This window comes from Phragmites australis, chromosome 2 (genome assembly GCF_958298935.1).
Source record: "Phragmites australis chromosome 2, lpPhrAust1.1, whole genome shotgun sequence".
In the NCBI taxonomy this organism is placed as follows: Eukaryota; Viridiplantae; Streptophyta; class Magnoliopsida; order Poales; family Poaceae; genus Phragmites; species Phragmites australis.
This window is the reverse complement of record NC_084922.1, coordinates 24,926,266-24,938,176: the sequence shown is the minus strand read 5'-3', so window position 1 is coordinate 24,938,176 and position 11,911 is coordinate 24,926,266. Positions and strand designations below refer to the sequence as shown.

Sequence of the window (11,911 nt, the reverse complement as noted above, 5' to 3'; positions counted from 1 at the left end):
TGTAGGACCCTCTGCGGTGTATAAGAAGTAGGAGCCAACTCGGGAGGAGGTGCGATGGAAGGAAGTAGTGGATCATCCTTATCATCACTGAGAGCTGGAAGGTGGCCATCTACGAAGATGCTTTCGTCAATCTCATTGTCACCTACACATTCGAAAGCAAAACTAGCACACGTGGTTGATTCATCAAAAGTCACATCATAGGATTTTATGATGGTGTTAGTGCAAAGATTATAAACCATGTAAGAATGACCATGAAGGGAATACCCCAAGAAAATTCTATCAGAAGAACACGACTCAAACTTGTAAAAATTGCTATGCTTTAGGATGAAGCATCGACAGCCAAAAACTCTCAAATGTGAAAACTTCGGCTTTCTCCCAAAGCCCAACTCACAAGAAGTAAAATTTAAAATTGAGCACAAGAAAATCCGATTGAAGATATAACAAGTTGTGCTAATATACTCTGCCCAAAACTTTCTAGGAGTCATATGCTCATCGAGCATCGTCCTAGTCATCTCCATCAAAGTGCGATTCTTCCTCTCAACCACACCATTCTGCTGAGGAACGTGTGAGGCAGAAAATTGATGCTTAATGTCATGTTCAAGACAGAAAGCATCAAAGCGATAGTCCTTGAACTTGGTGACATTATCACTGTGAATTGCTTTCAACACACTAGGGAATTCCTTGAACAATCTCAAAGTCAAGCTCAGAAAGTATGAGAATACTTAATCCTTGCTCACAATAAAGAAGACCCAAGAGTAGCGAGAAAAATTATTAACAATGACAAGTGCATACCACTACACCTGCCGAACGAACCTGGGAAGGACCAACAATGTCCATATAAAGAAGTTCTTCCAGTTGTTCATTCATCACCAGATTAATTAGTGGGTGAGACATGGCAACCATCTTGCCATGCTGACAAAGAGCACAAACAAGATTCTTCTCAAACTTGAGCTTGGGCAATCCTCAGATCAAGCCTAGGGCACTCAAACGAGAAAGCAAATCAAAATTCATGTGCCCTAGTCTCCTATGCCACATCCAAAGCTCAGAAGAGGGTTGAGAAATTAAGCATCGAGAAGAACCAACAGACTCGGAAAAATCAGCTATAAAATCTCTCCCAACTCTGGAAAATTAACAAATTAAAACGCCCGAAAAATCAAGAACTCGAGAAGTATCACACTTGAAATGCACTTCCAAGTCTTCATCCAACAACTGAGATACAAAAAGCAAATTGTATCCTAGATGCTCCACCAAAGCCACATCTTTGAGAGTGAAACTCTTATTCATTTTTACCATACCTTAGACTTTCACCCTTCCTTTCCGATCATCCCCAAAAGTGATGTACCCGTGTCTCTTTGTCGGAGTGAGGCTAGAGAACCATGATGAATCTCTGGTGATATGGCGTGAACAATCGGAGTCGATGAGCCACTTATTCTTGGGAAGAATAATAGGTGGATGGCTCGGTAGTGGTGTTAGATAAAAAAACTCTTGGGAATCCAGTACTGGGTCATCCACCCTAAAGCAGTAGAAGCAAGTGCATGCAAATCAATACTAGTGCATTGAGGACGAGTGCCACGATAGGGAAAACGTGGTCCACCAAAATGCTGCAACTCAAAGCCTCTTACACGCGAACCAAAACTATATGAATCATGGTAAGATCCACGTCGGAGACAACCTTTAGGAGGAAGCTAAGGAGTGCTCGAGACTCGTGAGTAAGAACAAGAAAAAGGCTCATGTACACTAAAAGAGGGTGGTACATGTCCCGAGTATTGCACTCCCACTCACGCAGCTCATCCCTCCTATGGCAAAAGCAAAACCCAATAAGGCGACCTTCTCTCTGGCAGTAGGTGCAATGGTAGTGTCTCTCAGGAACTCGACTATCGGTCACTCTAGACTCTCTCACAGAGGCTCTCATCTTATGCTGTGGAGCTCTCTTGGGTTATGGTGTAGCTTTCTTCTTTGTGGGTTGCGCATTGAGTTTCTTGATGGGATTTTACCATTGCCTTTTGAGCACTTCTCCACAAGAGAAAGAAGGTACTCATCCTCGGCCAGGAGCTTCTCAACTTGCCCTCTAATCTAGCTAAGTTTGTCCTTCAAGATGATGCAGGTGGAATAGTTTGGCCGCACATCCTTAGAACTCTCAGCACTCTTCAATCTAGACTCTATCTCTTTTATGCACTTGGCTTTCACATCAACATCCTTCGAGAGAAAAGGGTAATTCTTGCAATCGCCTAAGGCAGTAGGTCTAGACTCTTCAAGGAGCTTCTTCTCGGCAATCTCAAACTGACTGGTGACTTGAGCATGCAAAGTCTGAAGCTCAACAAACTCACTCATAACCACAAGATAACTATCACACTCCTCATCATTGGCTATAGACTTAAGCAACTCAAGCTCAGAAGATAAACACTCTAGCCTAGACTTGAGTTCCTTAACCTCACGAACTGCTTTCTTAAGCAATCTATCCTAGCTAACAAGTGCATCATTCAAGGTATCAACCTGAATAGAAAGTTGGTCATATGAGGGTGATACCTCAGAAGAATTAAGCTCGAGGTCGCTATCATTGTCGTCTGCCATGAAGTAAAGGCCGGTGAAGTCCTTAGCCTTCTTATTATTCTTTGTGGGCTGCTCCTCCTCCTCCTCCTCCGAGCTCTCCTCCTCACTTGAGGAAGAGTCAACATCGCTGAGCACCTCCACAAACGCCCTTGAAGCCACCCTGGTCACCTTCTTGGCCATCTTGCCACGGTTCTTGAAGAAGGGTTTCTTGGACTTCTTGTGCTTGTCGTGGTCGTGGTTGTGGCTTTTCCTCTTCTTGAGCTTGGGGCAGTCTGCCTTGAAGTGGGTGGTGTCACCACACTCAAAGAAGACCCAAGAACCACACGTTCTCTAGTCTCGGGGGTTGTTGTAGAAGCGGGTGAACCTCTTCATAATCAGTGCAAGATCATCATCATCAAGCACATCCACCTGCTCCTCTGTGATAGAGACCAAGGAAGACAAAACAAATCCACTCGGTGAAGTGTTAGCACAAGAAAAGCTAGCTCCAGCATGATTGTCACCACTAGGTTCGAAAACCAACGCCATGTTCTGAGACAGGGGGTTTCAAAGACCTATCTGAGCTATATTGGCTATCTCGGTGGACTTGAGCTTGCTGAAGAGTTCATCACAAGTCAATGTGTTATAACTGGATGACTCTTCAATGCTTGAGATCTTAACGTCCCATATACTACGGTCAAGACTATAGAGAAGTTTGATCGCTCTCTCATGGTCAGAATAGGGCAAAATACTAGTGGATCTAAGGTTGCTAATAATTCCATCAAATCTAGCAAACATAGCATCCAATGATTCACTGGGTTCTTGCACAAACATTTGATATTCTTGGTTGTATATGTTCTGATGCCTAGCCTTGATTTGGTTGGTACCCTCATGAAAGACAGTAAGGGTAGTCCAAATCTCATAGGTTGTACGGAGGTGCTGAAACCTATCAAACTCATTCCAACTCAAGCTTGTAAACAAAATATTTCTGGCCTTGTTGTTGGCCTCATACTGTTATATTTGAACTTGAGTCACGTGAGCAGCAGGGATCTCATAGTTGGAATCAACTATTTCCCATATTTCACTTCTTGGCTCAGAAGATAAGCCACCATGTGCACCTCCAGTACAAAAAAATTACGGCCATCAAACAACGGATTTTTCCCACTTCTCTCTATTGTCACCTATAGATCACAAAGCTAGTTATGGTCAACAAGTGATCAAACCGGCTCTTATACCAATTGTAGGACCGGGAATGGTGACTAGAGGAGGGTGAATACGCGCCTTACCAATTTCTTTTGAAACAGATGGACTTCTCCTTTTATCACCTAACGCACCTTAAAAACCAATAGTGGAAACAAAACCAGAGCGAATCAAGTTGGTAAGGAAATATCTAGAAAAACACATGACTCTCGTGCATGTATATGAACCCTAGGTTCCATTGAAACTCATCTCACGGGTCATCACCACAAAAGATAGCAACTTGAGGAAAGAAATCTTCAAAGCAAAGAAAAGATCACCAGTACAAGAAATTCTCCAACTTGATGATCTAAAGATAAGGGAATTCAAAACCCACTTGTATATATATGTATGTAAATTTTATGCCTCTAGCAACAAGAAGAACAACTTCCTAAAGTGAAAAAATTTCAGCTCAATAAACGGAACAAAAATACAACGGAAAAGATAAAAACTTACAAACTTGCAAGTGAACCAATAGAGGGAAACTACAAATTGCATTGCTTGCAATGATCAGCCCTATTTTAGATAGATTATAAAGATTTTTTCTCACACCATCCGGCAAGTATAAGTCACCAAGTGCCAATTTCCAGCCTCTCTGCAAGAAATGCCTCAGAGTGTATACTACCTAAGCGCCGGACCATCCAGTGGGTACACCAACTTTTGCTTTTGTGTTTCAATTCTATAAATTGGATATAGCAATAAATAAATTAGCAAAAAAATTATTTTAGATTTCTTCTATCTACAATAAAAGAACGTACCCTTCTATCCAAATCCAATTTGCATTGATAAAATAATTCCAGATTTCAGTAGTTGATGAATAATTGCAAAATTATGTGTGTGCAAAATTCGAATAACTTCAGAATAACTAGCATAATTTTTATTTTTCCTAATTAGAAAGATGCATGAAAAAGAAAGGATGTAGATTTTTTATTTATGGTTAAAAAAGAAAAACAATAAAAATAGGGGTTCTGTTGAATTTCAAGTATTCAGTTTTACCAATAAGATACGAGAACTTGTTTCACATTTGGCATTACATACAAAAAAGGTTTTTCATCGGAAAGAGGACTACGAAGACTTTTGGGAAAATATCAATGTTTGTTGGCTTATTTGTCAAAGAAAAATAGAATACGTTATAAGAAATTAATCAGTTAGTTGGATATTCATGAGAAGTAATTTAATCGTTTGATTTTTTTCTTATTTTATTAGTAGTCTTAGATTATGCATTTGGATGAGCCTCGTTTTGAGAAATTCATGGAATAATCCATTTTCATAGAATAATGAATTAAGGAAGAAAGGATATGAGTCTACTGCTTACAAGAAAGGATCTCATGATAGTCAATATGGGCCCTCACCACCCATCAATGCATGGTGTTCTTCGACTAATCGTTACTCTCGATGGTGAAGATGCTATTTATTGTGAACTCATATTAGGCTATTTACACAGAGGAATGGAAAAAATCACAAAAAACAGAACTATTATACAATACTTGCCTTATGTAACATGGTGGGATTATTTAGCTACTATGTTTACAGAAGCAATAACGGTAAATGCACCTAAATTCTTGGAGAATATTCAAATACCCCAAAGAGCCAGCTATATTAGGGTAATTATGTTAGAATTGAGCCATATAGCTTCCCACTTATTATGGCTTGGACCTTTTATGGCAGATCTCGGGGCACATACCCCTTTTTTCTACAATTTTAGAGAGAGAGAGAATTGATATATGATCTATTTGAAGCTGCTACACGTATGTGAATGATGCATAATTACTTTCACATCGGAGGAGTAGTGTCACACCCGGTTTTAAGACCAAAACCAGATATAAACTATATGTATGCCAGGATCAGTTATTCATACATATAGCGACTTCATTAGTGCAACAGACACAGTGTTTCTTATTACAACGCTAAAATATTACAAAATGATCACACACGGGTCTAAAGAAAAGAACACCACAGCGAAAAAAGGAACGGCGCAGCTCCAAGCCAACAGGCAGCCGACTGAGAGTTCCACAAGCCTAGAACTCGGCATCATCCTCGGGGAAGAACGGGCGGCGGCCTTGGAGCTCAGAGCGAAGGCGTTCGGCGGCGGGAGAGACACCGAGGAGCATCGGGAAGCGTCGCCCGGTGTCCTGCGACACCAAAGAAGCGAAGACTAAAGTCAAAAAGGGGTTCAGCACGGTGAAGCAAGGCGGCGGCGAGCTCCTCACCGGTGGCAATGGAGGAGACGGTGCCGGGTTCGAATCCGAGCGGAAGAAGAGGGGGAAACGGTTGCAAAAAGCACGGAATGTCACCAGGAAGACGATGGTCGGCTTATATACGAGAGAGGGGGAGGGGATCGGCCGGAATTTGAAGAAAATGGCCGGCGGCCATGGCTTTGAATGGCGTCGGTTTCCTCGCATTCAATCGAGCTATGGAGAGGGGAAAACCGTCAGGGAAGAGGGAATAGGGGGCGTGGAACCCGGCAGCGTTGTTTAATTGGCGAGGTAGTGCGCGGGGGCTCGGATTTGAATTGGTGGTGGTGGATTTTGGGAAAAATGGCCGGTGGCCGGAGGTGGGAGAAGCAGAGCCGCGGCTAGGGCGGAGCGGCTCGACGCGGGGTCCACCCGTCAGAGAGGGGTCGGCGGAAGAGGCCGGCTGAGGGGGCGGCTGCAGGCCGGCTCGGCCGATGGGCCGGCGCGGGGGAAAAGAAGACGGCCCACGAGAGAAGGAGAAGGGGAGGGAAAATGGGCCGAGGGAGAAAGAATCGGCCCGAGGGCATTTTTCCCTTTAGAAATTCTTTTTTTCCAAATGAACTTCATCGAATTTTCCAATGAGGTTTTAAAGCAGCGAAAACTAGCGAAATTTTGCAAACTTTTCCACCCAATAAAACCTTATTGCATCTACCACGACATGAATGCAATCAAACAATTATCCTAGGCCAAGTTAATTTTAGAAATTAATTTCCTATTGAGCTAAGTTGTAACACCTGAGTTAATTTTCTATGAAAGTTTTAAATTATTGCAAAAATTTGAATTTTGGGTGTTACAAACCTACCCCCCTTAGGATGAATCTCGCCCTCGAGATTCGGGTTGATCTTCAAATAATTGCGGGAATTCTGCTACTATGTTTACAGAAGCAATAACGGTAAATGCACCTGGATTCTTGGAGAATATTCAAATACCCCAAAGAGCCAGCTATATTAGGGTAATTATGTTAGAATTGAGCCATATAGCTTCTCACTTGTTATGGCTTGGACCTTTTATGGCAGATCTCTGGGCACAAACCCCTTTTTTCTACATTTTTAGAGAGAGAATTGATATATGGTCTATTTGGAGCTGCTACAGGTATGTGAATGATGCGTAATTACTTTCACATCGGAGGAGTAGCTGTCGATCTACCTTATGGTTGGATGGATAAATTTTTAGATTCATGTGATTATTTTTTACGAGGAGTTGTTGAATATCAACAACTTATTACACATAATCCTATTTTTTAGAACGAGTTGAAGGAGTCAGTTTTATTAGCAGGGAAGAACCTGTTAATTGGGGCTTATCGGGACCAATGTTACAAGCTTCTGAAATACAATGGGACCTTTGTAAAATTGATCCGTATGAGTGTTACAATCAATTCTATTTGAAAGCCCAGTGGCAAAAAGATGGAGATTCATTAGCTCCAATATTTAGTATGAATCGGTGAAATGAGAGAATCCATCAAAATTATTCAACATACTATAGAGAAAATTCATGGAGGTCCTTATGAGAATTTAAAACCCCGACGCTTTAAGAAAGCAAAGAATTCCGAATGGAATAATTTTGAATATCGATTTCTTGGTCAAAAACCTTCGCCCAATTTTGAATTATCAAAGAAAGAGGTTTATGTAAGAGTAGAAGCTTCAAAAGGTGAATTAGGAATTCATCTGGTAGGAGATTGAAGGGAATCGAGGATGTCCTAAGATGGGGGTGAATTAGGACACTTAAAAACTATTGGCTCCAAAACTTTCGCAAGACAAGCCTATATCAATTTCTATCTAAATGTGCTCTAGGCTCATCTAGTGTGTCTACTTCTACCGCTCATAAGGATTGCAAGGTAAATTGTAAGTATGTAAATGCGGAAACGTAAATAAAGTAGAGAGACAAACTCAGCACGAAGGATTTTTATCCCGTGGTATCGGTGGCACACAAGCCACCCCTAGTCCATTGGAGCTCCACAAAGGATATGCTCCCGGTCGCCAAGTCTCTTCTGGTCACGGCTCTTGAGATACTAGGTCACCAAGACAAGGCCTCAAGCACAATGAGCCACCAAGCCACCAAGGTGAGGTCTCACCACTAACCTCTCTTCCGGTCACTTGAATGCCGTCTTCACTTCAGAGCTTTAGTCACAAAGACAAGGACCTCCGTGTCCCCACACAATCCTCTTGTCGTCGCTCCACACCAAGTCGGAGGGTCAACAAGTTACCGACGAGTCACAAAGACTCTAAGGCGCCGGTGTACCTCTCGGTACACTTTTGGATCACTCCTTGATCCACACTCTAGATTGCAGCACCTAGCAACTCTTCTCTCTAGGCCTATAAGCACTAATCACTCACTAATGGTGTGCTTAATCACCTTGGATGAACACTTTATGCTCTTGGATGGCTTGGATGTCTTCTTAGGTGTACAAGGGTTTCTCTGGACTCCAGTCACTTCAAATGAATGAGTGGAGGGATATTTATAGCCTCAACCCCACGGACTAGCTATTATCCCAACGGCTCACATATTCTGTGAACACCAGATGATCCGGCGTTAACAGAGGTACAAGCACCGGACCATCCGGTGTGTACATTCTCAGAAACTAGCCGTTGGAACTGCACTTGTGTGCATCACTTCATCACTGGACTATCCGGTGAGTAGATCTTTGATCTTCTGCGCTTGGATTCTTCTCTGCAAGAATTAGTCCGGTGTACATCTCTTCTGATCGTCGGACCTTCCCATGAGTGCAATCCACTCTGACTCCTTCTGACAGAATTGCTCCGGCGTGTACACTCTTTATCACCGGATCATCCGATGTGGAAAATTGACTCTGGACATAATGCTCCGGTGAGTGCAATGCTTCTAGCGCCAGACCTTCCGGTGAGAACAATTTCTCTAGGACATTTTCCAATTCAATCAAACTTTGTTCAGGCTGTGATGGCTTCTTCATGTATTGCATCCATAAGACCTACTAACATATATTCTTGACAAACATGTTAGTCCCAATGACTATGTTGTCATTAATCATTAAAATCACAATCATGGCCTAATAGAGCCATTTTCGCTATAGAGATGATAGTCTTTTTCCCTGGAGATGGAAAATTCATCCACTCGGTTTTATTAATTTGCAAATGCTTCCTTGGCTAGTTAAAAAAATGAAATTGGCTGATATCATGACGATATTAGGTAGTATAGATATCATTATGGGGGAAGTTGATCATTGAAATGATAATAGATAGGGTAGAGGTAGAAACTATCAACTCTTTTTCAAAATCAGAACTATTAAAAGAAGTCTATGTACTGATATGGATTCTACCCATTTTGACCCTCCTACTGGGAATCACAATACAAGTACTCATAAGTGTGTGTTTAGAAAGAGAAATATCCGCATCGACACAATAACGTATTGGTCTTGAATATGCTGGCCCCTTGGGTCTGCTTCAAGCTATAGCAGATGGAACTAAGCTACTTTTTAAAGAGGATATCCTCCCATCTCGAGGAGAGATTCTTTTATGTAGCATTGGACCCTCTATATCATTCATATCCATTTAATTAAGTTTTTTAGTTATCCATTTGTGTAACATCCCATTTTTTTAGCAAATTTCAAAATCAAATTCAAACCAAATTTTCAAAACCTTTTTCCATCCCTCCCTTTTCTTGGGCTTTATCCGATCCGGCCCACTCTCTCTTTCCTTTCTCTCTTTTCCCGCGACCCGCAGGCTTCCCCTCCTTCTTCCTCCCGCTCCCACCGCTCGCACGCATGCCCGAGCTTGCCAGCCATGGAGCCTGCACCGAGTCAGCGCCTACAGTGTCACCTAGCCACCTTTGCCACCTTGTCACCCCTCCCCTCACTGCGAGGTTGCCACACACAGGAGCCGGCGATGAGCACACAGCGCCTGCAGGGATCAAGCCACATGCAACCAACAGTAGGTCACTGCCTTGCTTCCCCTTCTGTTTCTCTCTCGCTCTCACTGTGCTTGCACGCATGCGTGAGGTCACACTGGCACAAGTTGACGCCAGCCCCGCCGCTTGGCCAAAGCCGCACACCACGGCCCGATATCCTCCATGATTGCTGGCCGTTGTCGTGGCCATTTCCTCCCCCTCCTCCTATAAAAGGCCAGTCTGAGCAGCCTCCTCCCCTCGCAGCTCGCCAGCCTTCCCCGAGCAGGTAGCTCCCCTTCCTCTCTCTTTTCCCCACCTCCAAGCTCCGACTGCCCCTCCCTCTCGATCTCCCCCGTAAGCCCGACTTTGCCTTCGTCGAGCCACCTCGAGCACCACCCTAACAACCGCCACCCTTTCCCTCACTTATCTTCCTCTCCCTCGCCCTACACCAATCTCCCCACGAGCTCAACAGCCCATAGCCATGGTGGCTCACCGCCACCCATCCCCGTCCCCTCCCTCTCCCAAACTCTGCGCAAAATGGGATCCCCATGCTTCTCCCTCTCTCTTATGGTGTTTTTGCTGTCATGAACGGTGGGCGGGAAGACTGTTCCAGCGAGTCACCGGTGACTCATATACCATGGACTGAGCGGCGATGCTGCCCGATACCTGTTCGGTGTTGGTGCCGTCTCCCCACCGTCATCTCCCTTTCTCTGTGTAGACCCAACGTGTGGGCCTGGCCCATTGACGCTGTCTCCACCTGCCGTCACCCCTTCCTCGGGCCAGACTGGGCTGCCTCAGTCCACAAGACGGCTCAATATCCAGCACAGCTGCACAATCCACATGAACAGTGCAAAAGCCTATTTGCATAGTACCCATCCCAAATGAACAATACCCAGTACAATAACCTTTTTCCTTTTCCCCAGATTTAAATTTTTGGAAGCTCATTTCTCCTCGCTTCAACTCTGATGCCGATGATTCTTCCACCAAAATTCATTTAAATTCAAGCCATATCTATTCTCCCCAATTTCATAATTCTTGGAGTGTATTTGTATGTTGGTGTGTATTTATTTGTTGTTGAGTGCTGCATTTTAGAGAACAGAGTGTTCGAGGAAGAGGAGGAGGAGTCGGGAATGCAAGATTTCGAGTAGGACCCCCTCGAGGACTTCAGCGGAGGCAAGTCTCAATCTGTTTCCCTCGTTAATCATATTGTACCCAGTTTTATCATCACAACCTGTAGTGGCCGTTTTCCACCAAATAATTGCATGAGTATTATTTTTTGGCATAATTTGAGTTGTTGATCTAGTTATGTTCTATTGTAGAATTAGTCAGCCTGATTGCTATCATTCCGCATATAACCTTGATAACCCTAGAATTACTGTCTCGGTAATTTCAAATATGCTAAGATGAACCCTTGATACTAGTATACTTAGGACTATGTACCTTATTGTTATTTCAAACTTAATCATAATTAGATTGCGAAATGTGTGAAACTTGATGTTTGGTGTTGTATGAGTCATGGGAAGACTTACCGGATAATGATAACAACAGTGAACCTGTTAGAGCTGGAGCAAATCAGGGTTCCCGTCGGGAATGTCTTGGAAGTTTAAGTGTTCCTTATGTGGTAGGCTTAGTGTGGATATGTTACCTTGGCTCGATTAAGAACCGAGTTTGTATAACATCTTACATAGTCTTCACAGTATAACCGCTCGACCCTATATATGGTGGCAGGGCTTAGTCTAAGCCCCACCAGCTAGTCTACTAGACGTTCAGAGACATGAGTGCAATAGGAGACCATGGAGCAGGGTGCAAGCAAGTGCAGGCTTGTCGACCCAGTTGGAGGCCTAGTATAGTTCAGGAACCCCTGGCTAGCTCCTGTAGGCGGATAGTGGGACGATGTTATGGTGGGTAATGGCTTTGTTGCGTCGTACTGCCACGATGGTGGTTTGTTTCCAAGCTCAACTTGTGAGTAAAGTGTACCACTCTGCTGAGGTAAAATTATTCGAATAGCCGTGTCAACGGTCATGGACGAACTATGGTTTGGTCACAACAACTAGCAT

At 43.5% G+C, this 11,911-nt stretch overlaps 1 pseudogene; it reads left to right on the top strand.

Annotated features, from left to right (window-relative positions):
• Positions 1-5,060: 5,060 nt before the first annotated feature.
• LOC133909953 (NAD(P)H-quinone oxidoreductase subunit H, chloroplastic-like) lies at positions 5,061-9,214 on the top strand (annotated as a pseudogene).
• The last annotated feature ends 2,697 nt before the right edge of the window (positions 9,215-11,911 follow it).